The 15,430-nt window shown below is 40.5% G+C and overlaps 1 protein-coding gene across 8 annotated transcripts in view; it reads left to right on the forward strand.

The window, feature by feature from the left end:
* The window catches only part of SOX5 (SRY-box transcription factor 5), a 650,623-nt gene that overhangs the window by 315,311 nt on the left and 319,882 nt on the right, over positions 1-15,430 (forward strand). The window contains exon 4 of one of the 8 annotated variants that reach the window (XM_062591555.1): positions 7,806-7,951. The exons of the other annotated variants lie outside the window; for them this stretch is intronic. The gene's annotated coding sequence lies outside the window, so the exon portion shown is untranslated. The remainder of the gene's footprint in view (positions 1-7,805; positions 7,952-15,430) is intronic. 8 annotated transcript variants of the gene reach the window in all.

Raw genomic sequence — 15,430 nt, forward strand, 5'->3', positions numbered from 1 at the left:
GCTCTCTCTGTAATAGACATTTCTAATTCCTTTTAATTGTTCTATGAAGGAGTTAGGCTTCTTGCCGTGCTCGGGCACCAAAGAGCAGGTTGGAGGTGTATGTGATGATGCCTTTCCTTCCCCTGCCCAGAGTGGCTTTAGTCTGCAGTTATTTCAGGGGCAGCCCATTGATCCGTAGTTCTTGCATACGCACAGCTGTAGCAGCCTCTGTAACAGTCACCCTGACAAGTCCACAAATAAATCAGGAATAACTTCTGTTATTGCTGTATTCTTGACAGTCTCGGACAATCTGGACAATGGGTTGCTGCGTGGGGATGTGCTCCCCATGTCTGCAGGGAGGGCTCGTCCTTGGGCAGCAGACCGCCCCGTTTCAGCTGCGGAGAGGTCGGCGGTAGCGCTCCTCCGAAATGCGCGGAGGTGCTGACGCTCCTTCTCCCGAAACCGGTGCCGAGAAGCGCCCGGCCCGTTACTTTTCGGGCTCGCCCCTTTCGGACATAAGGTAGAGATTACTGCTAAAGGCTCCTGTAGCTTCTGGGAGCTCCTCCCCGCGTGCCGTCTGCCGGCGCTCCCCTTCCCGCGCCCCCGGGAGCGGCGGCCTTTGAAGTCGCACAAGGGAACGCTGTTGGCTAACAGTCCGGAGGCCGCTTCGCTCGAGCTCGCCACCACGTGAAAACAAATGCGATCCATCGTATTTCGTTAACTAGCCGCCCTCCGTTCGGGTGCCCCTTTTTTGATGTCGGAGCGATCCTGCACCGAAATCAGAAGGATGCGTGTGATTAAGAGCGGTCATACTACTTGCTGCATTGTATTGTAAATCACCTTTCCGGGCCCCGGTGCTTTATCAGCCCCACTGGCCTTGGCTTGGGTACATTTTTGACTACTCTGTATATACAGTGTATTAGCGCAATGGAGATCATTATGTGGCCTGTATTTGAGTCATTTTTATTTAAGATGCCAAACAATAAGCTGTTGATTGGGGGAACAAGAGGCGAACAATAATGTTCTGTGTCACATAATACACCACCATTTTCCAGCTTTGCTTTAGAAGGGCCCTCTTTATTGTTTTTGTATAAAAATGGTTCTTAGGAGGAGGAATATTTTGCTGAGGTATGTCATTATTTTGCAAATTTCTATTATCTCATCATGTTGTCTTCATTGTAAATTGCAGCTAATTAGGAACCTAGTTAGAGCCCCAGCTTTGAGGCTGGCTTTTTTGTGAAAAGAGCCCACCGATTACTGCACTACAAGAGAGGAAGGGAGAGAAAAAGGAGATTAATCTGGTTACCTAGGCGACACTCGCTTCCATCTGCGAGGAACAATACATTTTTGTTTCCTTGGCTCAGTTCAGATCTGTTTTGTTTAGGAGGGAAAAAAAAGAAGAGTGAGGGAGAGAAAGAGAGAGAGAAAGGAGGAGAGGGAAGGAGAGAGGGAGGGAGAGGGAGAGGGGCGGTAGCCCCACAACAGCGCTGGATGGATGCAGCCCGGCCCCGGCTCACCGGCTCCGGCTCTGCAGCAAGTTTCAGGGTCTCGGGGGAGTGGGAAGATGAAAGAGATAAGCTCCAAAGTTGTCAAAGGTCGTAACCTTGCCACACAAAGCCAGCGGTTTTACTTCTAAATCCCCTGCTCCCAAAAAGCACTTAATGAAATAATATACTGCGCTTCTCAACGCCCCGGAGTCTTTATTAAGCAGCAAGGCCCCCGAGATCGGGAATTTAAGGAGTCATTTAAAACTTCTGACTCAACAGGCCGTGGCTTGGAGCGTCTCTGGTGGGTGTGCTGCTTTCCTCGCAGCGAGCGAGACAACTTTTCTTCCGCCGCCTCTCGTCAGTGGTATTGGGGCTTCCCTGACACGCGTTTTATAACTGTCTCTACACAAAAGGGAGAGGTCTGCAAAGGCCGGGCAGTCTGGTCCTTTTCTTTTTTTCTTTTTTTTTTTTTTTTTCCCTTTTCTTTCTTTTTTTTTTTTTTATTCCTCTTCGGTTACCTTCGCAAGGTCACGGTGTAGCAGGCGGCGGCGACCTGCTAATCTTTCCCATTGCGCACCAGGCTCTGAAACCTTTGCGTGGCTTTTGCGTAGGACACACAACGTAGCCACATTATTTGCTGCGTGTTATGTAGCTTGCCAGAAAAAGGACTGAAGTAATAACCAGAGCTGATAGAGCCTGGCTAAAAGCTCAGAAATGCTCAGGAGCTCTTCTACTGAATTGGCTAAATCCACAGACTTTTGATATGTATAATGCTTTCTCCAGGTGTTATGTCATCGCATATAACGTTTTGCTATCTGGTAGCATTATGGATGATGACATAAAGTCACAAAAATGTTGAAGTTACCAATTTTAGCTTATCTGAGCTTTCCAAACCTGGACTGTGCTGATAAAATCAGAGCAAGTATCAGATTAACAACCCTAAATCCCCTCTTCTGCATTGCTCTGAAGTACTGTTCTTGCAATTTCTTCCTCTAAAGAAGCTTCTAAGAGCTGCTTCACGGATGGTGCATTGCTCCCTCTGACTGGGAACGACAGTTGTCGTGTTTAAAAATTAAGACCATTCAGGAGGAAAGGATAAAGAAAAGTACCCCAGCTCTTCGTGTGAACAGCGTGAAGAGTCTTGCAATTGAAGCCATTTGATTTTTCTGTTTTGCCACATGTTTGCTGTGGGATCTTGGCCAATTCGTCTCATGTAATTCTGCATCAGCCCTTGACCTATAAAATGGCCAAATCTCTGTTTCTCTACCTCAGAGGATAACATGAGGCTTAATTAATGAAGGACTTGTGAAGAGTTTGAGATACTAGATGCTAAGGTTTTGTATAAATACAAAAAACATAATTTTTGGCTACTCTGTTTCCATAAATGCCTTGTTGGGTATACCGAACCAGCTCTTCCAAGAAGAACTCTCAAATGAAAATGAAATCAGTCATATTTGCCTTTGTTATGTGCCGAGACTTGCTGAGCTGTTTTGCAGAAATTTGGGTAGAGCAGTTGTCACCTCACAGACAATTAGCGCAGGTCGTCATTTCGCAAGGTTTGAAGAGAATTTCCTCAGCAATTTTGCACTGGCTGAATGTGTTAAGATGAGGCGGGGGACGAAAGATGGGTAGATGCAATCTGTGTGTGTGAGAAAGAGAGCAGGGACCCTACTCTTCAGTACGCAGTTGGGTACCTTTTGAGAGAAAGGTTTGAGGAGTGAAATAGTGCACTATTTCACTAGAGACTATTAGCTGTATAAAGACAGGAACAGGAATATTTTACATGTTTGCTTAAATAACATCTTATTTTTAGCAGCAGTGTTCATTCTGAAGGAGTCATAAAGAACTTTCCAAAACATAGAAAAAAAGATCCATCCATTATTAGAGAGAACCAGGATGACACCACGTTAGACAAAGATGTTTACTTTGAAGTAAGTTACAGTTTGGAGGGACTTTAGGGTTACCCTTCTTGTTCTTAGGGAAGGGGGCGATTAATAACATTCAGTGGCCAAGGCTAGTTTTACATATTGTGGAAAAGATAGCCAGGGATGGAGTTCAGATGGAGCCCAAGACGGAACTTGTTAAACAGACAACACAGAATGAGAAATATGGAACCCAATCTTTGGGAAAGGTCAACCTCTGCTTCAGCCCCAGTGTAAAAGGTGGAACATTTATTGGTGATTTCATGTCATTGGCATAACAACAAGGAGTTCTGTTTTCATGTAAAGTGTAGGCTTAAATCTGTTTCCTTTCCTTGCAAATGGAGGACTTCTGTTGTTCCTAGGAAGGGAACTGCAAAAGGCCCTCTTTCCTCTCACGTCCTGGCGTTGTAAGTAGAATCTGCATTAGTGTGCGCTTGTATGGACCCATATGAGACTGTATAGACTTGTCTGCTTGTATAGACCCATTTGGCAGTTCTTAATGCCCCTGCCAGCTGGTGATCTGGTGACAGTAAACGTGAGATGCTCTGCACTGCAGCTAGTAATCTCACTAGCCTCAGCACCTGTGCACCGCTGCCACCAAACTCAAACCTGGAGCGTGGCACCTGGGAGGTTTTTCAGGGAAGAGTATCACAGATGTGACTCTGGGAGGCTCTGATCCTTCCCCAGCATGTCTCCTGTCTTGATTGCTATTTGGTCTAAAGTCTTCTTGAGTCTGTGAAATTTGACAAAATAATACTCAGAGGGAAATATGTTACACCTTTTGTGTTGCATTTTGGAACAACACAGTGTTGTCTGAAGGAGCTGTCAGTGTCTCTGAAGGTTTCTCAAAGGGTTTCCAGTGCCTTATCACAGCCAATTTAAGAAATTTAGCTCTTAAATTCATTTTCTTTGGAGACTGTTTTCTTTTTTCCTGTGTTGTATAATGATTTCCCTGCCTTTCCAGTCCATTACTGTCAGTTCTTTTGGGGGATGTCAGATTGCATAAGAACTGATACAAACATTCAGCAGAGCCTGGAGCAGCCCTTGAATGAGTTTTGTCTTGGCAAACCCACTCCTTTACCAAATCACTTTCTGCATAAGCATTCCAAGGACAAGATCTATACTGTTTCTGTGTTGTTCTGCAGTAAGGAATTGGTAATTATTTTTCATATGGAAATTTGAGAAGATGTGAGGGACACAGGGAGGCAAGATACAGTAGTTTGTGCTTCCTGATCTAGCACTTTTTTTAGACAAATTTACTTCCTCTTTTAACTTAACGGGAAGTTTCTGTCAGAGAACTGTGTGTATTGCAGAGTTGCATGTGTTGCGTGCAGTTGTGTGCCAAGTCACTACCACAACAGCAACTCCACAACTCGGCACTAGCAATGGACAATTTGGCTGTTTAAACCATAGTTAGTTCTGTTTAATGGCATAGCCTGGATCTAAAAATCTTTCAGCCATATTTCAGGATAATGTTAAATCTCTTATCTGTTTGCTCCTCATTTATATGGTATTTACATGGTACAGGATTGAGTACGAGTGCAGTTATCTGTGAACATAGAAGAGACTATAGCTGGACCCCCAGCGACAGCCGAATTGTTGGTGCATGGTGGCTATCAGAAAACACAGCACCAATGAGTAACCTTCTCTCTCTGTGTCTGTTACTAATACAGCTATATCTTTTCTGACAAAAAAAGGAAGACAGAAAAGGAAGGGAGGAAAAGAGAGAGGGAATTCATCTTCTGCTACCCAACTAGCAAATACAGCATAAAACATCAGTGTGCCAAATACATATGAGCTGTAGATCACCATTTAGTTCATCCCTTTCTAGAAGACAGCACATCAGTGGCTTGACTGGAGGTAATAAAACAGAGAGGAGTTAAAGGAAACTGTCACAAGTCACTCCTACATCTCTCCCTTACTTTATTTTCATCTGTAGTTATCCAGTGCTAAAATAAGAGGACGTCTTCTTTTGTGTATCATTTGTATTTTTTCTGTGAAGACAGAATTATGTTTAGATTCTCATGACTGAGTAACCTTCCTGAGGATAAGAACTTTCTTCAAAACGGGCCCTGTCATGTGGTCACTCTTTGAGACTGTTTGTCCATTCTACTTCAAAAGTGAATAAGACTAGTAAACAGATTTTCAGGAAATATCCTCCATGTGAATGGTTTCTCAGGTTAATACAGAATCAGCAGAACAGCACTGTTCTATCCTCTGCAAATGAAATTATTCTCTACTAGATCCTGAGAGAAGCTGATAGGTATACCTTCTATTTCTTCATGAAACATATGTCGGAGATCTTTGATGAGGACTCCAATACCATGTGCAGAGATTTTATTGGCTGCTTAGTTAATCCCATTTGATTTGTCAATCTGTGGGATTAGATCAAAGCGTTGCCAGCACACATTATTCAAAAATCATAAATTAAGTCCTAAAATGTAAACTAAGCATAATAATCATGGTATTGAAAACTAATACTCTTGCATCCCTTCTTCTTTGTCTTTTTTTTTCTGAACTTTTTTAATGCATTCAAATGATGCATTAAAACTAAATCTCAGATTTGAAAAAGTGAAGCCCTAAATTCTAACTCAATCACTTGATTCCAAGAGTTGTAGCTTTGAGAGAAGCATAGACATTGCAAGATTTGTGAGTAGTGAAGGGTGAATCTTAGGAGACTCAGAAATTTGGTTCAGTTTGGACCAACTCCTTGTATCTTGAGTGACTGTCTATACAATTCAGAATTGAGCAGATTTTCTTCTGAGCTTGCCAGGATTGTATCTCCTGCTTAGTGTTTACCAGCACACACACATGTCCTGGGACAGATGAAGACAGGAGAAAGGGTTCGTTCTCACGGAAGTACCATGATTACCCTCGCTTCCCCCCTCAAAAATCTGGGTAGGAGAAAAGCAGCTGTTAACTGAGTTCTTCACTATAGATGTTCCATGGTGCTCTGCTTTAGTCCCCTCCTGCAGTGCTGCTTCTTCAGCAGGTTTAAAGAGTTGCAAATCCCCCCCCCCCCCCTTTTTTTTTCATTTTGGAATATTGTATCTGCTGTAATTCATGTCGAATGAATAACTGAGTGAGCAGGAAGAAATAGTTTTCTCTATTGGTTGCTATTTGTTTGTTGCATACTCTTTTGAGAGATTTTATTCTCCTCCCGATCGTGCTAACTTTTAAATGTGTGTTTGGCTGTATGTAGGTCAATAGTTTGCAGGTCTGGGGTACCAGTTAATGTCATTCTTGCTGAAAAGACCCTTCCAGACAACAAAAGGGGAATGGAAAAGTAACAAAAAGGAATGTAAAACACAGACGTTTAAAGTGTATACAACATTTACCAGGCACTCAATTTGAAACATTTTATATATGTATTTATTTTTAATTGAGCAGTTTAAAAATGTCAAGTTGATTGACTCTCTTTCAGGAGATTGGTGGTATTTTCTTTACTAGTGCCCACTGTAGACCTGCATAAATTGCTTACTCTTTCCTCAAGCTTTCAGTCTGAAACTTTTCATCACACTGATGATCATTAATTAAAAAAAAAAAAGGGGGGGGGGGAATGGAGGGATTGAAGGTTTTCCAAGCTCTGAAGACAGCTATTGTAAATCAGATTTGAACAGAAAAAAACAAGGAAATTAAGATTATGTAAGCCTTTCTTTTTGTCAGCTATGTTTGTATATAGGGTTACAAAATTCCCCAAACTGGCTGGACTGCATACATAGGATAACTGAAGGCTTTGATAATTACTGTAAAAATCAAGTATATTATACGCCATTCATTCTTCCTACTTTCTGAATTCTTTCTGCCATCTCAGGTATATTCTGGCCCTTAAGGATGGTCTTTCTTTAGACAGTGCTTTGTACTATGTGAATGCTTCAGCAGTTAGATGAAGCCTTTGGCCAGCAAGTCAATAAAACTTGCTGTGAATCTGCACATTCTCTATTGCATTCAACTTTTATGCTTCCAGAGTGAAGATGATTAAGTTTTAAAAAGTTTAGAGAATTTGACTTTAAGCATTGTTGACAGTTTCAGGAATCATTGGGCAGCCTGACATAATGTTATTCATGATGAGAGAGCTGTCAGGACAGATCAGGAGGGGTACCAGAGAGAAATGTAAGGCAATATCTTCAGTATAGTATGTAGAGATTTTATCTGCGTGACTTCTATTAATAATGGGAGTTTTGCAGTTAAATCCCTAAGCACTATGAAAAAATGCTGCCAACATGCCCTGTAGCATAGCTTGAATTAAATTGTTTGTTCACTGTTGTTTGGACATTGAAGATCATCATGTCTGAGCAGTAGCCCCAGTTCCAGTTTCCTCCAGGTGTTGCTGAAGAGCAGGGGGCTGCGGTAGGGGATGGATAGCGACAAATTGCATGGCCAGTTTGTGATCTCTGTCTCTTTTTGTGCATTTCAGATACCTCTGCCCCTAAAAGTGCCATCTCTGGGCAGATCTGGTCTGTCAAGAGTTCGTATACATTGTGACTGCTCAGGCAGGAGGCTCTCCGTGTGCCGTGGTTACACGGCATGCCTATAGCTGCACGCATCAGAGCTGCTGAACAAGTAAGATACTGCGTATGCAGGCTCCTGCCCTGTTTGCACTCTTCTTTTCCCAGGCCATATTCCTGCTGAGTTTCCAGCTTACTGAATAGTACCTTGCTCCAGATAATGCAAATGAATTTAAAGCTCTCCAAGAAAAGTTAACACGAGCAAAGGGATAAAATCATCATCTCTACCTCATCTCTCTCAAACCGACCGAGGTAGTCCAAGGCTTGGGCCACCAGGCAAAAGCGAGGGCCATCTGCGTAAGGAGCGCCTCTGCCTATGCAGGCGACACTTCTGCCCTCCAGTTTCAGGGCAGGGAGCAGAAGGCTGGTGGCAGTGACTAATGAGCCTCATGCCTGAGGGTAATCTGTAGTCTTAAAAAAGACTGAATTTACCTTTAAATTAGTTATTCCTATTCTTATATATAGTCTATAGAAATGCAGGGACTTTGGGATCTTTCCCCTCTCACAAGAGCATGAAAGAAACAAGAAAAACAAACCAGTTCAAAAATACTTAGGAATTGATATCTCATATCTGAATTAATGTATTTCCGCAACGGAAACAACCGTGCTCTAAAACTATGCCTGCGTACAATTACAAAGTTCATTCGTGTGGCTCCACAACTGGCCAGTGAATAAAGCCATAGCTGTGCGCTAGAAACCCAGCCTGACAAGATACATCCTGCAAGGCGGTGCAGGTCCTCAGTTCTCGTTGACTTTAGAGTGCACATCTTTTTAGTTCAAAGAGGATATCTTTCTCTGTGTCTGTAAAGTGTGCATTATATTTTGAATACTAGTGTTACATGAATTGTAATAATGACAACTTCAGTTCAGGACTTTTTATGACTAGTAGATCTTTGTTGTCTAAGTGATTCCATACCTATTTTTCCCTTTTCTTACATTTTCTTGCTCATTAAATTTTGATGTTGCTCTATAGGGAAAAAGAAGAGGAAACATAATGTGTTAATCCATAAAAAGCTGTGCTGAAAATGTTTGCATGCTTCTACTGAAAGGTCTCCCACCTCAATTTTAAACCACAGCCTCAATCCACTCTTGTTTCTGTTTACCTTTAAAAGTATTTTCAGTCATTGTATACTTATAAAATAATTAACATACTTCAAAAAACACTATTTTTGTAAAGTCAAGGTTTCTATGGTATGAATTCTTCCCAGCTGTGATAAAACACTCTTGAAATTAACAGTGGCTTGATGAGATCTATATGGGACTTTGTAAACAGGAAGAACCTTTGTGCCACTGTAGCTGAAGTTACCCTAGCATTTCCCACTGTAACTAGTGTTTTCATGTAATAATTTCTGCTGTCCACACTTCCTCTCCAGTGATGCTTATTGTACAGAATTTCAGATTTTGAGCACACATTTTCTATTGCAGATCAAATAATAAAAATGTTTGACTATTTCTTTCCTAATTACACACCCTCAGAAGCTACTTTTTCTCTTCACGTAATTATAAAGATCTCTTTTCTTTTAAAGTAGTTCCTTAGACTCCTTGGTTATTCCTGATGTCAGTTACCTTTGGTGTGCGAGTCTGTTAAATATTTCATAGAGGCTTGATCTTGCAAAGTCCAGAGTACTTACATGATTAAAGACAAGTAAGTGCTTTGCAGGGTCATCAGCTAGAGTGCTGGGGCAGAAGCAAGCCCTATAGAGGAACCAGTACGCAATGAGGGATGGCACTCAGTATTCCCGATGACTGGCAGTCTTGGACTGGGGAGTCATGTGTTGTTGGGGATTTACCTCATTTTACTCCCCTGTAAAATGAGAGTGAGAACATTTGTGTCCATTTCTGGGTTCTTCTTTGGATAATCAGCTGATGCCTGAAAAATTCTTTGAGTTCCTACAGAGAAGTATCCAATATACATATTTGTACTGTGTATATGTGTGTTTATAAGAATGCAAAATATGTATTTATTCCAATTTGATATAGTCATCATCTCAGCTTGAAAATTGTCTCCTGCAGATATATTGCAAATTGACTAAATTTTTTTTTACTGTATCAAACATTGTAATGTGCAATTCATGCCCGATCTCATAAGCTGCTATATGCATCCTGTAATGTTAAAGCTCAGAATGTCTGCAGAGTACCAGATAAAAATCTTCTTAGGCCATATTTTAGGAGGTATACCCTGATCTGCTCTATGGCAAGTGTTTCAGTTAAAACCTTAAGTGACAGACTGAACCTGTTAAAAAAGAGAGAGAAAAAAGAAAAAGCTACACAGGAACTTGGTGTCCCCCAAATGTTTCGACAGGGCAAGCTAACCAGTGGTTCTTGGAAAGCTGAAGTGTGACTTCAGTGCCTGAACTATATGGCATGAGATCAACCACAAAGACATACTATCGCAAGGTCTGAACACAATCAAAATCTCCAGATATGGGGGAAATTGAGCCAGGCACTGGCATGACCAAGTTTTTTTGGGACTATAACACATACTTAACTCTGTTCTGGCATAGGGTGCTGGGATGCCTGGGGAAACTTGCTGTCTCCCATCTGTGTGTTTCTCTTCTCTCTGATTCTCAAACTACGTGCTATGAGTGTTGAGGACCTTGGTCAGAGAAGGATTTTGGTGCTTTTAGAAGCACTGAAGAAGCACCAGATAAGGATTTTCAGTGCTTTGTGATTTTAGGGGCAAGATACCAGCCAGCCTTGCAATAATGCACATCAAGAGCAAAGTAACTTGCTTTGAATTTCCTTTTTATTCTCAAGGAGACTTAGAATTTTGATTCTTTAAAGAGTGAAGCACCACATGTATTTCATGTGAGTATTTTTTTGCGGACTGTTAAGTTGATCTCAGTTTTCCTGTGTATACAAGGAAACAACAGGACGATGGAGGTATTCTCATTGCAGGGAGGCCAATGTTCAGCTTGTTACATTGCTTCTCATATCATCATTTAGCTAGTGTGTGATGAGCAGACTGCCAAGACAGCCTTAAGTATTGGGAGACATTCTCGAATTTCATGTACCTAGTTTTAATCCTATTAGTCAGCAGTGTATTAAAATTCCTGACTCTGTTTTGGTTAATGTCCAGGAGAACAAGGTGAGTGATTCTTCTGACTACATCGTTCTGGGTTACATGACAAGGTTTGTGTTTTGTAGGCTTTCTTTTCCCTCCAGGAGAACTCTGTTTTTATACATGAATTAATTCTTTGGTTTTGGATGAGTTATTTGGGTCTGGATGGTGATGTGATTTTTGAAGGCAGTTCTGTGTGGTTAGTCCATTTGTAATTATTTCACTCAGACTGGAAGCATCTTCCGTTGCCAGAGGAGATACAATTCTCTTCTAAGTTTTCGTCAAAGACCAAATGATTGTCTGAGTAAACTGATAATATTGATTCCAGATGAACCTAAGAGTCTATCTAATAATTATATATTAAGTTATATACATTAAGCAAGAAAGATTTTTTTTGGTTGATTATTCCATCTTCAGCTTTTGGTTTCTTTCTGCTGCCATCCTGATTACCATATCTGTTCAGATATTGACTGGAATTTGTCCAGGTAGTCTGAGCACTGAGGTGAGAAGGCTTATTTTGTGGAATAATTGGCTGAGCGTCTCATTCGCTAAGTACTTAATGATATATGTTCTTTCTACTCTATGTACTCATTTCCTTCATGTCCCCCATCTAGCTCAACTTGTATCCAGCTACAATTCAATAGACATTAATTGCTATAATATGGATAAGAAAAGCAGAAGGCTAGTTTTTAGTATTCAGTTCATATTGATGTACATGAAAGATCACCACCACAGGGGCTGCGTCTACAAGCACTAGGGACTTCTCAGAGGAAAATGTACTGACAGATCTCAGGTCAATACCATAATCATCCCTCACAGAGATTGATTCTGGACATACTGTATTTAATGGATATATTTTTGTTCTGTTGGGATTTATGTCACTTTGTGGTCCAATTGTTCTAGACGTTTTGTCCATCAAACTAGGAGCATCTATACAGAGCAATAAAATAACAACTTGTCTCCATGGATTAAAACAAACAAAAAACCAAAAATATTTTCTGATCTTTTGGGCTTTTCCATATCTGAAGCAGTTTAAAAATTATTGTGGTAGCTTTTATTGGCAAGAGTCATCTGCTAGGGTCTTTCTTGACTAGAAATGGTGGCAGTTACTTACTATTGCATCTCTTAAGGTGTGTCAGGAAAAACGTAGCAGTTTCACATGACTCCTTTCTAATGTGCCCCCTCCTTTCTCCGTATCATTTATGGGCCTACAGTGGCTGGCAAGTTAATAAAGAATGACTATAGGAGTCTAATGGTATGACAAAAAAAAGGCAAACCCAAAGAAGGCAAAGTCATAAAACAAAGGAAAACTGCTCAAAGAGGATTAGGGCTGCAGCAAAAGATAATCTTGGGTGGCCTCAGTTTCTCTGGATAGAGTGCAGGGGATTTCTTTGGGAAGAGCCAGTCTTGTCAGAGAGCAGAATGGCAGACCGAGATGTATATATTTAAGAGCTTGAATAATAAGAGACTGATTGGGAATTTGAGGGCTTTGGCTATAAGCTCAGTCACTTGCAGCTCAAATTCTTCTCCCTTCCTCCCTTATTATCTGCATATTCTGTGGTTTTCTTTGCTCTCTTTCTTTCTGCCTTTCAATTTTGCCTCCTCTCAGCATCCTGCTGTGCACGTCCACTCTTCTTTCTCTTCCTTTGGTTCTTTCAATTTTCCTTATTTTCTCTAAGGAACAACTTTATTGTTGTTGTTGTTGTTACTGTTATTGAGCCACCAGGACGAGCTGAAAGTTACTCTGGCTCTGGGGTCATTGAATCTGGTCCACAGAGGTATCTAGGAGAAACATTTGGTATGTTGACATACTAAGATGAAGTTGTCATGATGGCTGTTTGGAGCATTGTCTGTTTTGACAGTGTTTACTTTCTCTGCATTTTCGGTTGCAGAGGAAAGCATTGTGTCTAGGGAGTAAATCTGCAACTTGTAGTTTGGACTTAATGCTCTTAAGCATTATTTTAAAAATGGGTAGCGAAGTGGTTGACAATTATGGAAGAAAATATTATTGATCTGAGATAATTTGGCCATGGCTATTGAACTTCCAGGCACCATGAAATCAGTCTTCACTTGCTAACCCAGAACTTACTGGGGGAGAGAAATGTATTTTTAAGCTTAAAAGTTTTCTGTTAATAACTGAGTATCTCCAACTAGAACATATAAATGTAGTAAGCTCGCTCATGTTGCACATGTATATGAAGTCAGTAATACTTGTGAAATATTCCCATTCTTCCTCTGTTTCAAGGAAATAATTTTAATTCTTGTGCAGGCTAATGAATTGGACTCTAGAGACTGAAATCTTTTCTTTGTTCACAGAGCTATGGTCCGACAGTCAACAGCAAAGTTCAGCTACATTATATTACAGGATGCTGTGTTTTTATAATGGATTTCTATTATCATCAAAATGAGTAGTTCTACAGTCAATTCATTCTTTGGCCTCTTTAGTTCCTTGGAGTAAATCAGGATTATTTAGTCCCATTCCAGAATATAATCTACTGAATAGAGTTTATATATTAAGCAACAATCCGGTTGAATTCACTACTCAGAATTATCAACTGAAAGAGAGCTATAGTGCTTTGATATGTTTCCCTGGCCTAGGAGTATTATTAGGTGGGTTTTCTCCCCATCATCTCATTTGTGCTAGTTCGTGGTCCTCAAAAAAACAAACAAATCATTTGAACAGGAGAAATATATGATTGAATTTTTGTCAGTAGGTAATATTAACCCTTAAATGGTGCCAGCTGTGAATTCCTACAACTTTTGATGTGTTACTTAGGTGTAATTCCATTTCAGCTGGAAGAAAAAGGGTCAAATTGTGTCTTCACAGGCAAATCCAAAGGCAATATTTGCATCAAAATATACAATTAGGCCATAACAAATTATTGGATCATACAATAGATCAGCTGCCTGATCTTTCCTGTCTGGCAACTGAAGAGCATGTTCTAGTACACTTTTGGTAAGTAGCCAGATTGGTTACATCTACACAAATAGATTCACAAAAAGTTTAATTTGAAGAAATTCTTAACCTATGTTTTATCCATGCCTGGAAGTCTGTAGCTGACTGAAAACATGAGTTAAGTCTGAGTACTGGAGTAGTGCTCAAGTTCTGGCACAGGGTTTCATAGGTATATAAAAAGTAGCCAGGACTGCAGCCATGAGCAGTAACACCTTATTTTTATGATGTAGAAAATGTATCCCCTGAATTCCCACAGTTAACTTGTGCAGCTCTGTAAGTGATCCAGATTATATCTGCACTTCCAGAGGTTTTCCAGAGCTCTGTTGATTCTTCTTTCACTCACCAACTCTCCATCTGTTGACAGTGACTTTCTCCTCTATTACCTGTGCAAACCAGAGCTTAATAATACATTTTCAAAACTTCAAAAATGCTATTTTGTGCTACTGTGGCACAGAAATCCGTAGAGGATGATCAGAAAACCAGGAGCTTGTTGTCCTCACACCTCTGGGAGTACCCACTGCTAGTATACAATGTTTTATACTAAACTGTACCTTTTTTTTATACTCTGTTCACCCACATGGTCTCGTGTGATTTGCAAACATGAAATATTTACATTAAAAATCTATTGCATATCACAGGAATAGGAGAAAAAGATGCATTTTGAAACTCCTCAGAACTAAGTACCTGAAGCAATTAGGAAATCTTGACAGTGTATAATAACCATGGAGTTTTTCTTCTTGTTTTTTAATGGAGACTAAGTGAGTTGCCTAGATTAGTATAGCGCTGCGCATGTCGAGTAGATATGTAAAAAACTTACCTGCTGTGTAGGGGGGGTCATCCTGTGCTATTAGGATGTACATGAATTTAGCTTTAAACCTGGATGGCTTACTTGCCCTCTTTCAGGCCAGTGGGACTACTTTCAATGAGTAACAGTACCATTTTCTGCAGTTGAAGGGGTCAGCTTCTGGAGCATAGTACTCCAGAATTCAATGAAGCAAATATTGCTTCAAACGGAGGATTCTAAACAGTAGCAAAATACATCCCATCCTCACTTTCCTACCTTTTCTTTCGCAGTGTGATCCGTTATGTAATATTACACATTTAAGCTGGGACCAGGCAGAGAAAATTTGCTAGCATTTCCACATTTTATTAATATTAACCATCTCTCTGTTTGAGATCAGCTTCATATAATGGTTTTGGAATGTGATGCTCTTAATTTGCTAGGTTTTATATCTAAACTATTGTGCATTGGCCACTGACCTGCCATCAATCAACTCAAATGCCTCAGTGCCCTTTCCATCCATTTGTGTTTTCTCTGTATGTGCTGAGAATTAGATTTAAAGCAATGTGCCAGTGATTAAACAATTACTCTGTCCTCTCTCTTACATATCAATAATTTGAAAGACAAAAAAGCCAGCTATTCTTTTGTGTGTTTGACTGTGGCCTCTAGCTTTGAATCTAGTATATGATGACAAAGTGTTGTCTGCTTAAAAAAAATAATTGTAACACATGTGGCC

The sequence above is a fragment of the Rhea pennata genome, chromosome 1 (genome assembly GCF_028389875.1).
Source record: "Rhea pennata isolate bPtePen1 chromosome 1, bPtePen1.pri, whole genome shotgun sequence".
In the NCBI taxonomy this organism is placed as follows: Eukaryota; Metazoa; Chordata; class Aves; order Rheiformes; family Rheidae; genus Rhea; species Rhea pennata.